At 40.5% G+C, this 17,622-nt stretch overlaps 1 pseudogene; it reads right to left on the bottom strand.

Moving 5' to 3' along the window:
* Positions 1–4,140: 4,140 nt before the first annotated feature.
* On the bottom strand, positions 4,141–15,706 carry LOC139946386 (gamma-butyrobetaine dioxygenase-like; annotated as a pseudogene).
* Between the last annotated feature and the right edge of the window lie 1,916 nt (positions 15,707–17,622).

Genomic DNA, 17,622 nt, shown 5'->3' with positions numbered 1-17,622 from the left:
TTATTATGTTGACTTAATAACCCTTTGTACATTTCTACGGAGCTCCATGAGTGCCATCCCACATATCGAGTTACCGACATAAATTATCTCATCAAGTCGACTTAGAATATCTAACACGTCGTTTTTAATACAATAATAAGTCGACTTGCTGACATAAATTATCTCACCAAGTCGATTTAACCTTCTGCCAGCTGTGGCCATTATTTGGCCTTAAGCTGGCCAATTCTGGGCCAATAGTGGCATGCTAATGGCCCGATACATAAGTGCCAGCATCGACACGAGCGTTATCGGGCCTGTACTGGGTCACGTGATAAATGCCAATGTGCAAAGAGCATTGGGCCAACCTTCTGCCAGCAGTGAGCTATATCTGGCCAGATAACGGGCCAATTCTGGGCCAATTCTGGGCCAATAGTGACATACTGGAAGTGTCGTGGCCGAGCGGTTAAGAGCACCGAATTCAAACTCTGGTGTTTCTGATCAGCAGAGTGTGGGTTCGAATCCCCAGCTGTGACACTTGTGTTCTTAAGCAAGGCACTTAACCATTGCTTTGTCCTTCGGATGGGACGTTAAGCCGTTGACCCATGTGTTGTATAACGCATGTAAAAGAACCCAGTGCGCTTATCGAAAAGAGAAGGGGTTCGCCCCGGTGTTTCCTGGTTGTGGCTGCTGTATGCGCCGTAGCACCTTGTAAACCCTTATAAGGTGCTAACTAATTTGGTCTCAACATTCATCACTGCAATACCTATCTTTCTGAAAGTTTGTATATATATACTCATTGCTTGAGTACCTGTTTGGTAGATACGTGCGCTATATAAGACTTTGATTTTACCGATGGCCCGAGAAGGGCCAGCATCGGCATAACGTAAGGGGCCTGGGGTGCATTCCACAAAGGTAGTCCTAGGCAATGCTAAGAGATAGGACCAGTCCTAAGTTAGGATGAGTTACTGGTCCTAACTTAGGACCAGTGCTATCTCTTAGCATTGCCTAGGACTAGTCCTAAGTTAGGACTACCTTTGTGAAATCCACCCCTGTACTGGGTGGGTTATGGTAAATGTACTGAATGTGCAAATATTGTAAATGAGCCAACACGCAACCAGTATAACGGGCCAATACAACACGCTGTACTAAAACGGTACTCGCAGTATCGGGCCAATACATGTTTGCTGGCTAACACTGCCAGCAACTGTTTCAAAGCAAAAAAACTTCACGATTCTGTACAGTTCTTTTAACTTATGCGATGAGGAGTGTCGCCATCGTATCAGGATAAAATAAAAATAGATTAAAAGATTAAAAAATGCAATCAATATACCAAATAAATTAAACTTATATGAAAGTACTTTGCAATAACAAAAAGTACTTTAAAATAAAGTGTATTATTGTCCATGATATAAAACAAAAAATAAATGAAGAATACTGCGGTAAAAAATAAGTTAATTTAAAAAACTTATTAAAAATTTTATGTAAAAACCAATAAAAATAATAATAATGGAGGTATAGAATTAGCACGAAATAAAAATACATTAACAGTATTCGGTTTCTAAAAATTGCCGATACCGCCAGGTAAACAAACCTGCATGTTATTCCTTTTATATAATTTGCTTCTTTTTTCCTTATCAATTATTTAACCTCCAGGCACATTTTAATATATTGTGCAAAACTGCAACTATCGTAAATCAAATTACAAATCAGCTAGATGACACAGGAATTTTGAAATCGAATGGAAACGCCTGCTTACGTTACACTTAGCTGTTCATGTTTGTTGAGTTTGAGAAGAATTCTGCAAGGGTCGAAACGTCAGGTAATTAACAATGTTGTGCATAACAATGGGTCTTTTGGTTGGTGAATTGTTTGCCGTTAATGAGACTAATGAAAAACTGCAGGTTAAAATACTGGATGAACTTTCGTCTGATAATGAAAGGTTTACTTTCTGACATTTATTTATTTATTTCCAGGCAAACAGTACATACAAAGATTAGCCAATAAAAAGTAAGACTACACAGAGACCAAGCCTGCGGATAACCAAAAAGCGAAAATAATCACTATCTAAAGGCGATCCAGACAATAAAATTAACAAAGGCACAAAAGGGCACAAGGACAAAAACGTCATCTTGTATACTGGTTTTGTAGCGGCACACCATTTTGGCAAAATGGTAGAAAACCTCTGTTTCGGCGAATACTAGTTGTGTAGCTGCACACTTTGACACACTTGGCAACAAAATGGCATAAAAATATTCTGGGTCAATACCTTTATTTTGGGCAAAATGGTACGGGAAACCTTTTCTGGTCCAATACTGGTTTTGTAGCTGCACAGAATTAATTTGGCAAAATTGTATATAAAACTTTTTTCTGGATCAATACTGGTTGTGTAGCGGTGCACCATGCCGGCATTGAACCGACGTTGGTCATAAATAACGGAATAAAAGGGTAGCGACTAGTTGTTTCACGGTCGTTTAAAAACCGGCAGGGTTGAATTGCCGTGTGGTAAAGGCCCAAACCGAAGGCGAGGGCCTTTTTCACACGGCAATTCGACCCCTGAGGTTTTAAACGGCCGTGAATGAACTAGTAGCTACCCTTTTATTCCCATTCATAAATACCTTTTTGGTAAACTAAAGGCAGCGTAATAAAGTAAGAAACTCTGTAGAACTTATCCGTTTCCGCATGGTTTCCGAACGTGCTTGAGCTCTATATGTTTCTACCTCCATGGTATGTACAAAACAGTTCTAGGGCCCAATTTCATGGCTCTGCTAACCACAGAATTATGCGCTTACGGAACCCTTGTAACACACAATATGAAACGTATGCGCAGAATTCCGTGGTAATCGGAGCCATGAAATTGGACCCTGGTTGCAAGCCCCAAGTATTATACCCTGCTTGTCGAGCGGGACAAAAACCGTTCTCATTGGTCTGCACTTTGTTTGTAATTCAGCGAATCATTATTCCCAAAGTATGGTAACACTAGTGCGGGTGGATTGGCGGATCGCGCAGCGCATTTGGGGAGGAGGTTGACCCAAGCTTATTAAATGATATAGATTTGGAGATCAATGGCATACGATGAGATAATAAAGTATTTTATTTGTCTGCACCATAACAGATACAAGCTTCCATTGGCTAAAAAATTTCATTAAAAATTCAAGTAAATACCGCAAAAAAAACTGAATATACTTATATTAACAAGGAATAATTTTAGGCCCACTATTAAAGGAACACGTTGCCTTGGATCGGTCGATTTGGTCTTTGAAAAGCGTTTGTAACCGTTTGTTATAAAATGCATATGGTATAGAAAGATGTTTTAAAGGTAGAATACAATGTTCCACACAAATTTGCCTCGAAATTGCGCGGTTTTCCTTTTACTTTGCGAACTAACACGATCGGCCATTTATGGGAGTCAACATTTTGACTCCCATAAATGGCCGACCGTGTTAGTCGACGAGGTAAAAGGAAAACCACGCAATTTCGAGTGATACTTGTGTGGATCATTATATTCTACTTTTAAGATATCTTTCTAATCATATGCATTTTATAACAAACGGTTATGAACGCTTTTCAAGGACCAACTCGTCCGATCCAAGGCAACGTGTGCCTTTAAAACAAGCTATCTAAAAAAAAACATTGTTAGGTAGAACATCAAAGTTGCATAAACCTGCTAAAGCTAAGAAGGTAGGCGGGAAGTAGAAGGGGGTTCCTCCGGGTAGCCTACACACAGAGCTAATGGAACTTTACACTATCTGCCATTCACCAAGAGAGGGCGCTCTTCACCAGGTAATGTCAACAACTTAGGAATAGGAGAAGCATGAGTGACGGTCACTGACAGCAAATACCATGTGTTTTGCGTGTTTTTGATTTGTATTTTGATTTAGCCAAACTGTATTTTGTTTTTCATAACACAATGCCAGCATAAACCGCACTGTTCTGGAACAGGACGTACTGGACACGAGTTCCCCAAGGATAACAAGCGGTGTGCATGAGGTTTTGGGAGTGTTTCTTCTAGGGTAATTAGCAAAAATTTCAAAATGCTGACCTACAAAAAAATTGAGAAGAAATCTGAAGTTTAGTGTCTGACAATGTATCTGATTTAGTTTTCAAGAGGCTGAGAGACTTCTAAATATTTTTTGAGAATTTTTGAATTTTTAGCATTTACCATTGTTTGGTATAGGAGTTGTGCACCCTTACCTGGTAGGTCTGCTGCCCTCTAGTGGCAGAGCTTTTGTAAAGTCTCCCATTAGAAGAGTATTGCGACAACTTACGAAGTAACTAGATTATGATATAAAATAAGTAGGTTATAAAGTTATTAGTTAGGAGTAAAATGATTCTCAAATAATGCTTTAAACTATCCACAACTGCTGTAGCCTATAGTACACAAGTAAGTGTTTGTTACCATTATTGAGTGATTACCGCACGCATACTTTCCTTTAAAGCCAGTGGACACTTTCGGTAAACAGTAATGTCCAAGGCCCACACTTCGTGTATCACAACTTCTATATAAAATAACAATCCTGTGGAAATTTAGGCTCAATCGGTCATCGGAGTCGGGAGAAAATAACGGGAAACCCCACTCTTGTTTCCGCGCGTTTCGCCGTGTCATGGCATGTGTTTAAAATAAATCCGTAATTCTCGCTATCGAGAATTGATATTGTTTTAATGTTTTCTCAAAAAGTAAAGCATTTCATGGAACAATATTTCAAGAGAAGTCTTTCACCAGTACCTTCTGTAAACCCTGTATATTATTTGAAAATCTGTGAACTTTTTTTTTCTGTACCGAAAGTGTGTAATGGCTTTAAAGCTGATTTTATAGCCATGTTTATATAAAACCACCAATATTAATTTTCCACCTCTGTAAATACGTTTCAAATAATTATTTGTCATAACTGTATATAAAAATATAAATGGCATTTTGTAGTTCAATTATGCCTAAAAATCTGTACGGGAAGAATTGGATTTCATTTTTTCCACATCGTGAAACCCACGTAATTAACTCTGCATCTTCGTTTGTAGAACACGCATGCGCGAGGTCACGTGGTCCATCTGGACGTATCCCAACTCTAGGTGGCGCTCGCTGGTGACGTCGAACGCCGTACGTCCGTGGAGTACTCGGTGATTGTTCACGACCATCATTTCACCTAAAGTCACGCACAGCGCACAAAATAAAGCTTATCACAAACTATGTCCTGCACTTCAATAAGTCATTTGTGCGTGTTAGATTTGACTTGTACAATGACGTGCATGATCACAAGTTACCACTTAAATTTGAATTCCTCAAACTATCAAGACAGTTGCTGTGTCACATAATTTGGGGCAAGCATTGGCTTAGACGGCTGAGACGTTGGACACCATACACAATTCTGAATGGATTTGTATGGCAGAGTGGTACCAGGGTTTGCTCTTAAAAGGTTGCTATACAAAAGCTTGCCCCGAACCATTTGACATAGCAACTTTCTCGTTAGTCTGAGGAATTCAGAATTAAGTAAGCAGTACATTGTGGCTAAGCAATTAAGTCATTGTATCAGACTGCATTCAAAATGTAACTCGCAAATGGCTTAATAAATAGTATAATCAACACTGTAGTCAAACAAAGACGTAACTGTCTACTACTCCCTCCCTACATTCTGAAATCTCCTGGTCAGAATTAACTATCATTCTGATGACTCAATTATGGCCAAAATTACCCGGACTCTGTGTCTTAAAATTACGTGAAACTACATCAAACTGACGCACAATCCATGCCACCCCCCCCCCCTCCCCCCCCCCACGTTTTAACTACTTCTGGGTCAGTCTATGGTCTAATTCTTGGCCAGCCTGACTCATAAAGAGGGCGCCGATTGTGGCAAATTATGTCACTTTTTTTAAGAGTGTAACTATATCAATCTGAGTCAAAACAATTTTAACAATTTCCCGGTTCAGCCTGTCATAGAAGTGAGTCAGCCTGATCCATCAGGTCATTAGTGACCCGGAATAAGGGTCAATTCTGAACCGGTTTTCTTCTAATAAACTGAGTTTTGACCGCACCAACAACGTTCAATCCATGCTGAATCACATAATATGTAACTCCCCAAAAGATAAAAACAAGTTTGTAATATGATATTGAAAAGATCACTTACCACTCTTGAGTTTGACGTTGAACACATTTTCTGGACTGTTGATGAAGTTGTGAAACTTCTGGAGGGCGCTAAACATGGCGTTCACTTTGTTAACAGCATGCGCATTGACGGAAGCCGGCATGTGTACTGTAGCAGATACTCTTTAGCTGGCCCTCGTGGTCTAACCTGTAGAGGAAAAATCATTATTATGTTCACCCAATTATTTACAATAGTCAAGATGATCATAATTCACAAAACTAGAACGACCACAGATTTACATTCAACTTACACGGTTTAAAGGTAATGATGGTTGAAATAAGCTTTCCACCAAAGTTGTTTGAGTGAGACAAACATTAAACGTAGGCCTACAACGGATTTACGCAACTCTCTGGAAAACACTTCTCTGTGATTTTCACCTTATATAACTTGACGACGTAAGGAGCTGAGACCTCTACAAGTACATTCCATACTTCTTCATTCAAATTGAGTAGGGATTCAAGTCATAGCCAAAACATGATATATAATAGGTAACCCGTAGTAACAGGTGCCTTACGTTCTGCTCCTGTTCATAATTAAGCCTTTTTGAGATAATATGGCCGACACAGTGCTACAACATAGGGTGCGTTTGTTTAGCTTCCCTCCCTGGGTCATCCTCGGTCTGCCCGGTGCGTTCGAATAGCTTTTGACGTAATTCAACGGGCTCACCCGGGTCAGCCCTCAGTGCCCTGCTTGTGGACTGGGTCACTTGTGGGCTGGCCCCAGGTGCATGACCTCACTCCGAAAGCGGTGAGTGGTCGTTCGTTTAGCTCTTGTCAGGGGCTCACTGGTCGTTCGTTTAGCTCTTGTCAGGGGCTCACCCGAGTGAGCACCGCGGGGTTACCTAGCTGGCAACGGAAGAAAAAGTCAAATGGGAAAAACATAGCCCTCTGCATCTATGCTACTTACTTAATTGGAGTGTGATATGCGTGGTGGTCGAATCCCCCTACATGAGGCTCCTCCCCCACGAGTCGAAACACTTGCTGATTGGTGCACAGCATTTGAAACGCCTCAGGGTCCTTTTGCCTCAACAAATCAGCAGCCTTGAAGCCGTCTGAGAACTGACTGTAACCACCATCGTCATCAGACGCTTTGATGCAATGGAAAAACGCCATCTACGGTTGAAAACAAAGTCATCAGTCTGTCAGGCAGCAATTTTTTTCTTTTGAAAACAGAAATGTCATCCTTCAAACTTGTTCTTAACACTTGCTGTAGGAGTTCCCTTTTTTAAGCGATTGAGAAAAACAAATTTAAAAGCCCTCCACAAGAGGCAATATTGGAATTTGCTGTAAGGCACAATAGCGTTAGTGGTCGGGTTGGTTGGTGAAGTGGTTTATTTCCTCGCCTTCCACCTCTAGAACCCCCGGATCCGGTTCAAATCACGCTGGGGGCAGCACCAAGAGAAATATTATTGAGGAACCAGATGGGGCTTAAACTTGACTCAAGTCCAATGAATCCAATACCATCGCCATAAAACTATTGTGATGTACTCTGCATGCATTCCCCAACTTGCTCTCGGGGCCACATGTTTTTGACGGCAAGCGCACACTGCTATACGGCTTGTTTGCGTATAGTTGGCGCGATATGCTTAAGGGGACCTCTGACAAAAGAACAGGACTTGAATCAAGTCTATAGGTAGGGGCTGGAAACCTAATCCCCGGTGTCTCAAGTGAGATTGAACCAGGGTCCTAGAGGTTGAAGGCCGGCGATGAAAGATACCACGTCGTTTTATCAATCAAGATGGCGGTATGGTGACGTCATTGCATAAGATGTATAAAATGCGGGCAAAAGATAGGATGAATGTACGTACGGCTGGCGGTTCACTGAGACAGCTCATATCCGTGTGTAGCTGCAGCCCGAGGTTGGTGTAGGAGAGGGCACGCTCCGTCTCAAGGTTCTCCTCTTGGTAGCCGCCTTGTTTCAGAGGTTGAATCATCCTAATAAATTACAACAAATTCTTATACAGCGCACAGCACAAAATAAATGCACTTTAAAGGCAGTGTACACTATTGGTAATTACTCAAAATAATTATTAGCATAAAACCTTACTTGGTAATGAGTTACGGGAAAAGGTTGATAGTATAATACATTGTGAGAAACTGCTCCCTCTGAAGTAGCATAGTTTTGTCACGAAAGTAATTTTCCACGAATTTGATTTCGAGACCTCAAGTTTAGAATTTGAGGTCTCGAAATCAAGCATCTGAAAACACACAACTTCGTGTGACAAGAGTGTTTTTTCTATAACTGTTGTCTCGCAACTTTGATTTCACAGGTTTGTTAGTTTATGCATGTTGAGATACACCAAGTGAGAAGACTTGTCTTTGACAATTACCGAAAGTGTCCAGCGTCTTTAAAGCCATTGGACCCTTTCGGTACAGAAAAAAAAAAAAGTTCACAGATTTACAAATAATTTACAGGGTTTATAGAAGGTAATGGTGGAAGACTTCTCTTGAAATATTAGTCCATGAAATGCTTTACTTTTTGAGAAAACGGTAAAACAATATAAATTCTCGTTAACGAGAATTAAGGATTTGTTATAAACACATGTCATGACACGGCGAAACGCGCGAAAACAGGAGTGGGTTTTCCCGTTATTTTCTCCCGACTCCGATGTCCGATTGAGCCTAAATTTCCACAGGATTGTTATTTTATATATAAGTTGTGATACACGAAGTGTGGGACTTGGACAATACTGTTTACCGAAAGTGTACAATGACTTTAAATTAGAAAGTATACAACCTGGGCCCAATTTCATAAAGCTACTTAAGCAAAAAATGTGGCTGAATAATTTTCTGCTAAGCAGAAAGAAACAGAATACTGCAGTCACAAATTGTACATGTGGCATGGTATATAGTTTTACTGGTAACCTTAATCTGGTAAGCAACAATTGGTTGTGCTAAGCTCCTTTTTGTGCGAAATTGGACCCTGGGCAACTGTGGCGCTCGAAAGGATCTTATATACACATTATCAATCTCTACTCTCACAGGTACCCATTTTATAACCCTGATATTGAGACAGATGACATAGACGAAAGATGCATCCGCGGTAATGAAAGGGGCAAGGGCGCCCTCAACCACCAGGTGGAGTTTGGTATTACATTGTAATAATGCAACCACCAGGTGGAGTTCGGTAACATTGTACTAACGCAACTGCGCATTTTTTAGACCAAGGGGAAGAGATTAAGTTTTGTGAGCTTTCGAGAGTCCTCTTGTGGGGTAATTTACACAGTGCACAATGTATCCCACAAGGGAATTCTTAAGAAACGGGAATAGTAATAACAACAACAGCAGGACCCCACAAACTGGATTTATAGGATTGCATGTGTGTGTTGGGTAGTTCAGAAACGATTGAAATGAAGGTTAATGTGTGAACATTCTGTAGTCAAAACCCAGTCACAATTAATTTACTCTCGTTGAAATCAGACAATACTTGCTAGAATGCAAAACCTACCCGAAGCTTGTGTCCACCATCGGTCCAACTCTTTTGGCAAGGACTGGAATTTGTTTCGTCTTTGTAGGGACCCCATCCACCTTGGCTATGCCCACTTCATTGAACGCCTTCAGGAACTCAAACAAAACCATGTCATCAGTGAGGACTTTGTCAAATTCAAACACCGGTAAAGTAGTCGCCACTTCGGCGCTCCATAGCTTCTGAACGGGCGAGCTGATGTCATCCAACTGTTCCTGGTCGAAACGGAACGTACGGAGCCATACGGAGTTAAGATCCGTGTGGTGGTGTTGGTTCCACGTTATTCGCACAGTATCTCCACCATCGATGGTTCCGACCGATTCCGGGCAGGCGGTTATATCAAGATCGCTGAATGAGAGACGGCACTGTGATTCGGAGTGGTAGCACTGGCTGCAGAGGCAGTTGTCCCGGAGCCAGATAAATGGGTAGTCTTGATTCTCACCGTCGGACCAGGTTACCGCTACGACGCCGCGGGTGTCATCTTTTGACAAGGCTTCGACCTGTGAGTCAACGAGAACACAAAACCCAAAACTATTTACAACACTTTTACTGAAGACGATCAGAGCATAGTGATCGAAACGGTGAGTTGTTAACCACCGGTTCTTTTTAAGAACCAACAGGGATCCGCAAACCACTTTTTAGTTAAATTTCAACCATGCAAAGTTTCAATCCTCTTTACCCACTCAGTTTCCTGTGTAATTTATTACTTAACGTTTATAATTTAAAAAAAATCGCATATCCGGCAGTGGACTCTACTGGTAATTGTCAAAGACTAGCCTTCAAAGTTGGTGTATCTCAACATTATATGCACAAAATAACATACCTGTGGAAACTTGAGCTCAATTGGTCGTCGAAGTTGCGAGATAACTATGAAAGAAAAAAAAACTTGACACACGAATTTGTGTGCTTTCGGATGCTTGATTTCGAGACCTAAAATTCTAAATCTGAGGTCTCAAAATCAAATTCGTGGAAAATCAATTTATTTTTTTAAATACGTCACTTCAGAGGGAGCCATTTCTCACAATGTCTTATACTATCCCATTACTCGTAACCAATTGAGGTTTTATGCTGTACAATATTTTGAGTAATTACCACTGCATTTTAAAGGAACACAATGCATTGGATCGGTCGAGTTGGTCCCCCCCTTTGAAAAGCGTCTGTAAACGTTTATTATCAAGTGCAAAATGGGTAGAAAGATGTATTAAAAGTAGAATACAATGATCCACACATACATGCCTCAAAATTGCACGGTTTTAGTTTACATCGTCGACTAACACGGTCGGCCATTTATGGGAGACAAATTTTTCATTTCACTTTGATTCCCATTCATAAATACATTTTCGGTCAAAAAACATCAACAACAATTTTGCTCAAATAATAAAATAATGCAAAAACTATAATTTTTCAATGATTTCTTTCAACACAACACCCCTCCAGCTATAAAATGGTTAGGCCCTCCGCCGCCCTCGGGTAAACAACTCCTTATAAGGGAATGATGTGCGCGTCGCACGTATCCCGTGATGTACGTGGCACTTACTGTTTTTTAGCCGTTGCTTCCAACCAATAGGAATGAAGAAACTGTCTTTTAAGCACATGTGCAAGTTTGCGTGTCACGCACATGTTTCAACACTTTTTACTGTTCATAAACAAAGGTTTAATACACACCCACGTGACGTTCTCTCCACCAATAGGAATAGCGAAACTATCTGAGGTTTTTATGAATAGAATTTGATATTTTTTTAGTTGCCAAAATTTAGTCATTGGTTTAATTTGAAATGTTTTATACAGCACTCACCCAAAACTTATAGACTCACGCTACAGACCTTAGTTCGGGAACGAAAAAGTTGAAACACAAAATGACTAACATGTTCTAATTTGGGTTTTGGGGGTTTTGTGTTGTTTTTTTTTTTTTTTTTTTTTTTCTTCTTCTTCTTTTTTTTTTTTTTTGGGGGGGGGGGGGGTCAGGGCATGTGATAATGGTACAATAGCCCTAAAGTGCGTTCGTTCAGTTTTGCGAAGTTATTCATTTTGACCTTTGTCCGGGCGATGTTTTTTTTAAGGGGGGGGGGGGTCCAGAGGTCTGGAAACTAGATAAGATCGTGCTCTCGGCGACCAACTAAATTTGAGTGCATTTGTTTTTTGGTGTAAACTTAGACTTTGCGCCACTCACGACAACCAGCTGACCCCCATTGCTGTCATAAAACGATGATAAACAAAACAGTTAATGCTATTATTGTGGAATACGTTTTGCCATGTCATAATGATATGTGCCGGGCCCTGCCTGTTTGTGTTGTTCGTTCTCTTGTTTGTTGTTGTTTGTTTTTAAGGTTTCTTTTCGAACTCACGGTTGATAGTGTACTGCCGTCGATTTCACCAAACTCTTCCAAACTTAATATTAGGACTACGGACGAGTTAAGTTCCGTATCCATAGACGTTAGGACGCATTTAACCCATCCTAAAGTAGGACGGGTTACTCGTCCTAACTCGAGATAGGATTAATCCTAGCGTTTCGTGAAATCGGCTGCAGGAAACTTTAAGGGTCCGTATATACGTTTGGAAATTTCTCTAAAAATCGATGTCAATAAAGACTTTACGTGGTAAAAAGTACATCAGCTTTGGATATTGTTTTTAATTCATTTGCAGAAAAAAAATCACTCGAAGTACAGTGGTTATCGAAAAATATCACTCTAAATGGCGCTATTTCAGGCAACAGTGTATCGGCTATCGATCGGGTAGACTTACAGCCACGATCGCAGACTTAGAATCAAGTCTAGGTTATTGAGCAAGCGCGTGCATTGAGCCATGGAGCTATAAACAAAAAAAAGATTGAGCCAAGAATGATTGGTGGTGTCTTGTTGGAGGAAGGGGAAGGTATAAACAAATGTTATTCCTAGAAGGACCAGTGGCAGATGCAATTGTGTCCGCCATGCAATACTGTCCGCTCCGGAGACTTTTGCATATTATGCAATCGTGTCCGGGGCTATGCAAAAACCGTCCGGCGCACATGTACGTGACTGTTCGCGTAAGCGAGCGTGCATGCACTGAACCTACGTGTAGCATGAATATTCATGTATTTTATGATTGTAGCGGATGGCCGAACATTTCCCACGTCATTCATGACATGCACTTATAGATTGTATAAAAAAATGGCGAACGTGTTCCGTCGACCAAGGGCGTTTAATTTACTGCAAGGACGGTGACAAATTACTTCTTTGTCTCAAAAACTACGTCACTTCAGAGGGAGCTGTTTCTCACAATGATTTATAAGGGCGTTTAATTTACTGCAACGACGGTTTTGCACCGGGGCGGACACAACTGCATATGCAAATGTGTCCGGGCGGACACAATTGCAATATGCAGCAGCGTCCAGGCGGACACGATTGCATATGCAAAACCGTCCGGCGCACATTATTGCATATGCAATAATGTATTCGGGATAGTATTGCATAGAGGACATAATTACATGCGACACCGGCGTATAAATAAAGTTTTAAATAACAGCTCAATGAATAAGCTTCCTTTGCTCGAACCATCATCTGGTCCTACATAATAATACGTGAAGCATGAAAAACGTGCCTGGGTAGGGTTAGGAGGTCTTTTCTGTTGAATTCAATTCAGTTCAAATTGAATTGAATAGAATCGAGGGACTGTGGTGATTTCAGACTTCATACTCTCGTGCACTTATCGAGTGGCATTTAAAGCCATTGGACACTTTCGGTAAACAGTATTGTCCAAGGCCCACACCTCGTGTATCACAACTGATATAAAAAATAACAAACCTGTGAAAATTTAGGCTCAATCGGTAATCGGAGTCGGATGAAAATAACGGGGGAAACCCACCCTTGTTTCCGCACGTTTCGCCGTGACATGTATTTAAAATAAATTCGTAATTCTCGACAACGAGAATTGATAATTGTTTTAATGTTTTCTCGAAAAGTAAAGCATTTCATGGAATAATGTTTCAAGAGAAGTCTTTCACCATTACCTTCTGTAAACCCTGTAAGTTATTTGTAAATCTGTGAACTTTTTTTTCTGTGCCGAAAGTGTATAATGGCTTTAATACTATTGGGTAGCTGCTTTCGTTCGTGTGTTTTGTTGGTGGTTTGTTTATGTCACTTTATCGTTCAATGTAGCCTTCAATTGCGATATACTGTTTATTTTTCAGATGTAAACTATTTGTGTATGTATTGTAAACTATAATTTGTATAAACTTGTCAATTTTACTGTGGCCATAACGTAAAAACAATAAAACACACTATCTACTACAGCTAACAAAACAAATCATTTTGGGCATTTTATGTGATAAAGCCTCTTAGTTCCAGAAAGATAAAAAAATAATAATAAAAGGTTTCAATATCGCGCTCTGGTCTCCATTCGTCCAGTTATCTATCTGTAAAGACATGTGGGACTGTTGACAGTTTCAAGACCAAAATTGAAAACACATGACACGCCATTTTGAATATTTGGTCTTCCTGTTAGCGCGCCTTGAGCACCCCTTTGGGGGATATGTTTTTGCGAGTTATAAATGTCTTTATTATAGGTAAGGTTTTCCCGGTCAATTTAAACAAAACTCCATCCATTTTAACTCCTAGCTCATTCATTTTAGTATTGAAATTGACTGCACTTTGAATCAGCATTCAAGAGTTATTCAAGTTCAACAGTTAAGCATTCACTGGTCAAACAAAATCTTTCAATTTCATCAGGCCGCAAGACTCAGTCAATTTCGTTAAAGCCAGCAGGAAGAGCTGGTCAACCATTCAATTTCATTAATTGCCAACCTTTTTCTAAATGTTTTCATTCAAATTCATGTTCTATGTTATGTGCTTATACTCATTCGTTGTTGCCTATATAAAGGCAGATACTTTCAGGGAAAACTCATTTCTACAATGGTTTGACTTTAAGCCAAACGGTTTATGAACAATGGCTGCCGTGGTCGGTATACAGAGCAAGACATCATTGAAATTAATTTGTTTTATAAATTTTATAACGACCCCTTGTAATTTTAAGCTTTTTGTTTCCTTAAAAAACTTGTTAACCTCTAATTTGGCATGTTCCTGACATTAGCAGAAACAAAGACAACAACATAAATACCAGTGCAGTAAAAACTCAAGGCTAAAAGCAGAGGTGTTAGTTTTAATTTCAAAGTTATCAGATACAGGGGTGACAAAGCAAGAAGAAGAAAAAATTCAATTAAGAAAAAAAACAAATGATGTAAATATAACGTCAAGTACATGGAAACACCTCTTAAGGGCAACTATGCTGTAGTGCAAGTAAAGGAGCTGTAATTCCCAGTTGACTCATAAAGCCATAACTCATCTTTAATTTGAATGCAAATAAGTTAAAATTCGTTGCACACAAATGAAAAAGAAAACTCGAACCAGCAGCAAAATCATGTTCGCTTCAATGGGTTTTAATTTGAATGAATCAATTGCAAATAGGTAGTAGAAATTCAACTTAAGAATGGTCAAAGTGTAGTCTTGACAACCTATAAATAAAATAAACTGACTAAAGCGAATCTGAACGAGAAAAGTGCAATCATGTGTGCATGAAAACGAATATTGAATGCATTAAGAGCTAAAAAGAAACCCTAGTTTGAGAGGATTGTGGGAAAACGCGTGAATTTGAATGCATGTTAATGAAATTAAATGATTTTTTTGCTATATTATTACAGCCAAAAGTTGTTGTGTTTTTAAAGTTTTTTTAATCTATACCCGATCACAGACGTTACCTTTATGTGACTACTCAACACCTTGTTTTGAGCAGCGTATGAAGACAAGAAGCCATTAACCCCAAGTTTAGCCTGCCGTACTTCAAACGGACTTCTTGGTGGCGCAAAAAAGGCCCAAGACCGGCCCGAAGAAACCGACGAGTAGCCCCGGTGATTGTGCCCAGTCGAGAGCGCTTTGGGTTGCCATACTCGGTGATAGCTGTGATTAGCCCACCAAGCAGCCGTGGCAGAGCGGTGGGACCGAATAGAAATTCCAACAAAGCGTACAGGTATGTTCAGGCTCATTGTTGCAACTGTGTTTATCTTTTCAAAGAGAATTCTCTACACCTCCTAGGCACCATGGAGCTGTGTACCCCGCACCCAACAATACATAGAGGTAAATCAAGGACGTATAAGACAAGCCTACTATTATGACCTCAACATGCCTCAACTATCAACACACACAGTCTGCAAGGACGATGTACAGTCGCGCACACCCAATCCGCACACGCAGTCCGTCAGGACGATACGCACGCACCCCACCCCCTAGACTTGGTTCCAAGTCTGTGAACGTGAATTTTAGTAGTCTACCCGTAGCCATTACATTATTGCCCTCTAGCAGGTTGCGAGTTCGGACGCTTGATCGCTACATGTAATTGGGGCGTTTTTGGTGGGACCGCGATCTCAGACTTGAAATCATCCGATTAGTGTGTACGACCTAATTTTAATTTTGAAACAAATGCGTTTGATTTTTCGTAACCCGATTACGCACTGCGGACTTGAAAAAAATGGGTCACTGCACGTAGTGTGTGCGCAGTGAAAAGGCAGGGAGTATGAACCGGTTCAGTCTTGCGCCGTGTTCAGTTTTTCGGGGCTCAGTACGGTGTGGCGGTTTCAGTCTTCCGCCGTATTTAGTTTTCCGGGTGACGTAGTCGGACATATCAGCACGTTGTTCGAACGGTTTTAGCTTTCCGGCGTGTTCAGTTTTCCGGGTGACCTGTCAGATACCGCCGCGAGTACCCTAGCGAGTACTGTAGTTCTCTCAGCGGTGACCCCAAATTGTATATTACGATTCTTTTATGTGTAGTCACATAATCTCTTGCCCCATCTTTACATGTATTCATGGGTACAACTTTAGGCAGGGTCACACTCTGCTTGCATGAAAAACAACTCATACGATCCACGCGTTTGCCGCTAGTTGTACTCGACTCGTGGACGCCGCCATGACAGCTACCGGAGGGTAACGAATGACTCAATACGGCACTAAAAATGGACTTCTTTCGCTTGTTGGGCGCAGGCATCGCATGACATAATGCTACCGTATTTGGTCAGTCGGAAACTGAACACAGCGGAAAGTTGAAACCGCCACACATTAATTTTTTGAATACGTCCGAATAAACACGTTTAGGCTAGTGGTTAGTCCACTCTTATGTAACAACTCCCCAAACCTGCTGCTACAAATGTACTTGAATAAAGAGGTCTGAAGCAGTGCTTGCATCTTTTAAACATGAAAATATAAACAACCAGGTCCCAGTGGTTAGTCCACTCTTATGTAACAACTCCCCAAACCTGCTGCTACAAATGTACTTTAATATAGAGGTCTGAAGCAGTACTGATCTTTTAGACATGAAAATATAACAACCAGGTCCTAGTGGTTAGTCCACTCTTATGTAACAACTCCCAAAACCTGCTGCTACAAATGTACTTGAATAAAGAGGTCTGAAGCAGTGCTTGCATCTTTTAAACATGAAAATATAAACAACCAGGTCCCAGTGGTTAGTCCACTCTTATGTAACAACTCCCCAAACCTGCTGCTACAATGTACTTTTATATAGAGGTCTGAACATGTCTGAAGCAGTACTGATCTTTTAGACATGAAAATATAACAACCAGGTCCTAGTGGTTAGTCCACTCTTATGTAACAACTCCCCAAACCTGCTGCTATCAATGTACTTGAATAAAGAGGTCTGAAGAAGTGCTTGCATCTTTTAAACATGAAAATATAAACAACCATGTCCTAGTGGTTAGTCCACTCTTATGTAACAACTCCCTAAACCTGCTGCTACAAATGTACTTGAATAAAGAGGTCTGAAGCAGTGCTTGCATCTTTTAAACATAAAAATATAAACAACCAGGTCCCAGTGGTTAGTCCACTCTTATGTAACAGCTCCCCAAACCTGCTGCTACAAATGTACTTTAATATAGAAGTCTGAAGCAGTACTGATCTTTAAGACATGAAAATAATTATAACAACCAGGTCTTAGTGGTTAGTCCACGTTTATGTAACAACTCCCCAAACCTGCTGCTATCAATGTACTTGAATAAAGAGGTCTGAAG

The sequence above is a fragment of the Asterias amurensis genome, chromosome 13 (genome assembly GCF_032118995.1).
Source record: "Asterias amurensis chromosome 13, ASM3211899v1".
NCBI lineage: Eukaryota > Metazoa > Echinodermata > Asteroidea > Forcipulatida > Asteriidae > Asterias > Asterias amurensis.
Note: the sequence above shows the minus strand (reverse complement) of the source record. Positions and strands in the feature narration are given on the sequence as shown.